The sequence below is a fragment of the Nannobrachium achirus genome (assembly GCF_963921795.1).
Source record: "Nannobrachium achirus genome assembly, chromosome: 6".
NCBI lineage: Eukaryota > Metazoa > Chordata > Actinopteri > Myctophiformes > Myctophidae > Nannobrachium > Nannobrachium achirus.
Genome location: NC_137815.1, coordinates 29,448,040 through 29,454,741, shown reverse-complemented (window position 1 = coordinate 29,454,741; position 6,702 = coordinate 29,448,040).

The following is a 6,702-nucleotide window of genomic DNA, read 5'->3' as shown; positions in this document are numbered from 1 at the left end:
TCTTGCAGTAAAGCTTACCCCACATGATTAAATAGTCTCTCACAGGCTGCAGTGGTCTACCACAGGCTGGTAGACTAGTAGACTAGACAAGTAGACTAGTTTGTGAATCGAGGAAAGGAACAATACATCTCAGTGTGGATGGACATTAAAGGTACCTCCCCAGCTCTCCTGTTTGTAATTGTGTCAGTGATTTTGACTTAATAATACTTAAGGACCTGGCTGACTCTCACTCGCTCATCCAGGATGATACTGGCCATGCACTTATAGATAGTATAGTCCTCCGGGATGGAACGGAGCATTTCTTGAAGCAATCTTCATCAGATTGGCATCATTATCCAAAACCGTGTCCAGGTGACTTTGACTTTTGATGTAGTTAAGGCCTGTGGCAAGACAAATCGTTTTCAAAATAATTACTGTAGGTCTACTTTGTTTTTACACTTCTACTGTATAGGCCGATAAGCTGATGAATTTTGGCATTAAATGCTCTCAGAACCTGTGATCTACTGATTCACATTTGAACTGATCCATAAGTATATTTACCGGATGTATTGGCAGATGGAAGCCCATATGCACAGATGATCCCCATTGCAGTGTGTTAAGGGCAAAGGCAACAGGCTTCATTATAGAACCATACACAGTCAAAACTGCCCCTTCAGCTGGCTTGAGCCTATGAAAGATGTACTGATTAATGCATAAATATTTCTGGTAGGTCTAGAAAATATTTATTGTGCAAGTTAGATAAATAAAACGTATTAACTATTTCATTCTTATTAACCAAAACTGTTTTCTTTTTATTTGTATGCCTTACTGTTCAAGAGTAGAGAGGCCAAAATGTGAAGTGGCCTCCTTGGCCAGATGTTACTGTGAATGCAAGTTTCTTGCCGATTGGTCCAGTGCTGCCTGGGATAAACTGCTCACCAACGCACATGCACACGCACACGCACACGCACACGCACACACACACACACACACACACACACACACACACACACACACACACACACACACACACACACACACAGGTCCCCCATCTTTCTTCCCAGGCTTTAAACAGCCATAACTTCAGTTCCCAACATGCTACTGGTCTCGAACTTTTGTTGTTGGTTACCCGTCCACATTATATTTTATTTTTATTTTGATTTAATTGTCCATACCGTTAAAGGACCAGGTCACCTCTGGGACAACCAGATCTTATTTTATTGTTGTGTGGGACACGATCAACACAATCCTGTAATTTCTTGTGTTCAATCTGTGTTTTTAGATATTTTAGTATTTCAGCATGCTACAACTGGTCATATGATGCTTTGTGCATGATATTGCATCATCTCATGCATCATATGATGCAAAATGCATCATATGACCAGTTGTAGCATACTGAAATACTAAAATATCTAAAAACACAGATTGAACACAAAAAATAACTCAACATTGTGTTGATCGTGTCCCACACAACAATAAAATAAGATCTGGTTGTCCCAAAGGTGACCTGGTCCTTTAAGTTCATGTAATAACACTGCTTGTCTACATTGTATTTGCATTACCATTTTACGTCAGTAAAATGAAAGAGAGCATTGCCTGGGAACTTGACACTTTTACTATTATTGTTTTGGGTTGGAAGCGAGCCCACACTGTTTCGAAGGAACAGTTTTTCTAGTTTATCTATCAGTCAGTCAGTATCTCCTCAAAACTTTGGCGCGATTCATCTCCTACACGCTTACACCTTTCAACACCATTCAAATTTGTATGTGTTCAGCTTACTGAGGACACGTGTGCTTGTATTTCTTGTTTTGAAATGTTTTGTAGAATAATTATAAAAAAATAAAAATGTTTAACTTTAAGCACCCAATGCATTTCCAATGGGTTTAGTGAGTGGGGACAGAGTGAGACAGAGGAAAGGGACCCATGTTTATATTAAGGCGCTGTGGCTGCAATATTCACACTTCAGATATGCTATTTATATCATTGCGTTCACACAGGTCTGCTCTCTGATTTGATCCAAATATCTAAGCTGTGTGATGTATATATGCTGAGTTAAAACTACAAATATCTCTAAATGTCCCTCTCCACTCTACTGATTGAAACAGCTGTGATTAAAGGCCTGTCTGTCATTGGCTGTTCTGTGGTGCTGCAAAGTAACCAAGTACATTTACTCAAATATACAAGTACTTGTACCTACAGTACAATTTTGAGGTACTTTTACTCTACTTTCCATTTTTGTTACATATACTCTACTATAAATACAGCATTTGACAGCTTCAGTTACTTGTTACTTTGTAGATTTTATTATTAATAAAAAAACATAGATGGACCACTTAATACTGCTATGAATTTGATCTACAATGTGCACGCACACGCACGCATGCACGCACGCGCACGCGCACGCGCACACACACACACACACACACACACACACACACACACACACACACACACACACACACACACACACAAACAACTGTTACTGTGTTACTGTGGAGACGTTTGCTTGTATTTGTCTTTGAGACATGTTTTGTAATGTTTTAGAAATTTTAGTTAAAAAGAATAAGGTTTTAGGATCCCGGGCAATGGGATTTACAGTATATATCCTAGAACCCACAGGGACACTCAGCCGTATTAGTGGTTGTTGTTGGTTGTCAGGGAGATATCACAACCAATACATTTTCAAATCAGATCCACAAACACAATAAAAGTCATGCTCCACTCCTCAGTCTGGAGTGGCCACATAGAAGAACGCCTTGGTTATAGACATAGTGGAGGACAGATGTGATCTGGGATTGTTAACCTACAGTATATGCACTCAATATACACCTCTAGAACACAATATGTACAGTACAGTAAGGTTCAGTAGAGTACAGTAAAAGTACAGTAAGGTTCAGTAGAGTACAGTAAAGTACAGTAAGGTACAGAAAGGTACAGTACAGTAAGGTATAGTAGAGTACAGTACAGTAAAGTACAAAACAATAGAGTAAGGTACAGTAGAGTACAGTAAAGTACAGTAAGGTACAGTAGAGTACAGTAAAGTACAGTAGAGTACAGTAAAGTACAGTAGAGTACAGTAAAGTACAGTATAGTAAGGTACAGTAGAGTACAGTACAGTACGGTACAGTAGAGTACAGTATAGTATAGTACAGTAAGGTACAGTACAGTACAGTAAGGTACAGTAGAGTACAGTAAAGTACAGTACAGTAAGGTACAGTACAGTAAGGTACAGTAGAGTACAGTAAAGTACAGTAAGGTACAGTACAGTAGAGTACAGTAAAGTACAGTAAAGTACAGTAGAGTACAGTAAAGTACAGTAGAGTACAGTACAGTAAGGTACAGTACGGTACAGTAGAGTACAGTATAGTACAGTACAGTAAGGTACAGTACAGTACAGTAAGGTACAGTACAGTAGAGTACAGTACAGTACAGTACAGTGCAGTACAGTACAGTAAGGTGCAGTACAGTATAGTAAGGTACAGTACAATACTGTAAGGTACTGTACCTTACAGTACCTTAAAGTATCCTATTTGTTGGGTTGGAAGCGAGCCCACACTGTTTCGAAGGAACAGTATTTCTAGTTTTTCTATGTGATTTCTGTTTTGCTTTTTGTAACTTCCTTTTTATTTATTTATTGGAAGCTGTTTCTCAGGCTTACTTCAATTAATACTGCAAAGTGTGATGATTAACATACAGAATGTAATCTGACAATAATAACAATAAAAAGTGTCTGCTTAATGCCTAAATTGTAAATTGTAAACCAATATGTATTTCACTTTGATTTAATAACATCCTATATTTCACAATTGACAGCTAAGCAGGTGCTTATAGTTTGTCAGGTAATTTTGCTTCACTATCATAGTATCATATCAAGTAACATCAAGTAACAGTAACATCCACATACTAATGTATTTGAGCTAAACTTCTTCTAAAATACATGCAGTAAACATGCTAGGCTACTACTACTACTGGCTACTGATGACATTCTAATGATGAAAATACTGTTGCTTTGTGAGTGTATGAGTATTTTAGTTCATGTCAATGTTTTTTTTTTTTTTTCCTTTTTCTTATAAAACTTTATTAAACAATTTTGTATTCACAAATACATACTTTTTTTTCATTTTTTTTTTCAAAATGTACAAGAAGAATCTCATAATAGACAAAACTAGTTCCTCATATATTTCATACAAAACATTCAGTAAACGAAGAAACCATGTAATAGGGTAACTAAACAATGGAGACAGCGCTTCTTATGCATCTGTATTCTGAGAAAAAGACAGACTGTAATAGGGTAACTGACCAATGGAGACAGCGCTTCTTATGCATCTGTGTATTCTGAGAAAAAGACAGAATATTCAGTATCTACACTTCGTTTTTACTTGCAGACAATTGGATAAGTAACATTTTTTTTTTTTTTTAGTTAAACAGTTAAAAAATCAGGAGGTGCCAAGGTGTTCTCTTTCCTCTGTTTCTGTCTAGAGTACGGGCTCTTCTAAGACTGGACAGAATTTGGTTAAAAACAGTGTTGTGTGGAATTATTTGTACTTGACCCAAAGACATTTTACATCTAGTCTTCCATAGTTTTGCAATGACCACACCATAAATCCACTGTTTGTTTTAGCAACGACCTCAACAAAGCAGTTGATGATGACCTACAAATCTCAACAGCTGCAGTGTCATTGTATGATGACATTTTGTTAGGGTGAAACAGTATGGTAAACACAAAGGAGGGAGTGCACACTTGGGTTGATGGGGTGCACAGCTCTCCTCTCAGCCACAATGCATTGTATTTAAATAGGAGCAACCAACGTTTCAACACTAGGTAGGCCACTGTAGTTGGGTTTTAGTCCAGTAATTTTAGGCCAAAATTAGGCTAAACCTAAAACAAATTGCAATAGTAGCAAACTCAACTGATTTTGTATCCTCAATATGTCCTTAGTGAGGGAAAAAAAGTCCCAAGGAATCCCATCAGGGGAAAGTTTTGAAAACGACCTACCTACCTTCACTTACTATCACTACACTATAAAGGAAAATATGACTCCCAAAAAATCTGCTTTAAGTGGGATGTGAGGGGTCAAACTAGGGGTTTTTAATTATCCTGAATCCATTGCACACATTTGTTTTGCACGAAAAACATTCCTTGGGCAAGAAATGGCCCCTCAAAACGATGGTTTAGTGATGATGAGTCATCAATTTTCACAGTCTTTTGGGCCTACACGGGCGTCATTTGGGGGCATCAGGGAATGGCAATTGCCCAAGGTGCACTTTTTTATATTCCACTGCTTGCCTGTAAATTAGATATTGGCTTCCAAAATTGAGCTTTCTATTTTATAATTTATTTATTTTGGCAAACACAAAAAACAGCATAGCCTATAGCCTATCATGAGTGCAATATAGGCCTACTGTAGGGGAGTGAGACAAAGTTGAAGTTAATTTCTATATTCTGCAAACCAGGATTCAATTCAATTCAATTCAATTCAATTTTATTAGTGTCAAATCATAACAAGTTATCTCAAGACATTTTACAAAGGCTATAAAGAGCAGTGAGAGAGGGAGGGGAGGGGGAGGCAGAAGGGGGGAGAGAGGGAGAGACAAGGGAAAGGGTAGGATTTACACAGCCCGGGGTAGGCCACCCGGTCTGGCGGAGATATAGGCTATAAATGCACCTTTCTCTAGATTACAATCAGTTTGATTAGAATGTGTATTCAATTTATGAATTAGCCCTAGCTTGTGTGTGTGTGTGTGTGTGTGTGTGTGTGTGTTGTGTGTGTGTGTGCATTACCATATTGCAAAAGCTCCTCCTCCACCCATTCCTAATCCTTTGGGCTCCGCTAATACTCAGACAGACATTACTTCACAGTAGGCAGCACTAGGCCCAGCTGACAACTGACGAGGCGACAGCGACATTTAACTGATGCAGCTTGCACTTTGAGATCTGATCACCTCTGCTTCAATCTAACTGAGCGTGAGCGACTCTCCACTCAAGGTAAGGTGTTTTCATTTCACTCTACTACATGCATGGACTCAGTTTTCTCCATGACGTTTGATTTTGATTGTCTGTCTGACGATCGTTGTTACAAACTTGTAGACCTAACCATATAGCCTATAGGTAGCCGATTGTAAATGGATCCAAATCAATTGAACAGTCTTCTTGATCATTCAGTTAGATGAATACATAAACTTTATTTCAGACACAATGGGTCCATAAAACATGTAGGCTATAGCCTACAAAACATACAACAACGTTATACAGTAGCCTACCAGACTGTTTTCACTAATTTAAAAAACAAAACATATAAACATTGCCTCCAGTGTTTCCAGAAGCAAGAGGAATAGCCTACCTTGTATCATTCTGTGTGATCCCTGTCAAGGCCAATGATTAATACATTCTTTGACTCCATCACTGCACATAAATCTAAACATAACATTCCTCAGTACAGCATGAAAGGTGGGTAAATTACTGGTCACAAACATTTCACTTGCACTATAGTCCATCTTGGGAGTTTCAGAAATATTATGAAAGCATATCATTATATAGGCCTATGCCACCTGAAGTTTCTGTACACATGTGACATTTTCATGCCAGCGCATGGCTTGTCACTGTGACATAAGGTTTTAATCCTGTCTGATGGACAGATTAATTTGAATTTAAAAGGCAGGCTTAATATTGTTGATTTTTTAAATTCCTCTGCAGCTCAACTGTGTTATAATATTAAGCCACTG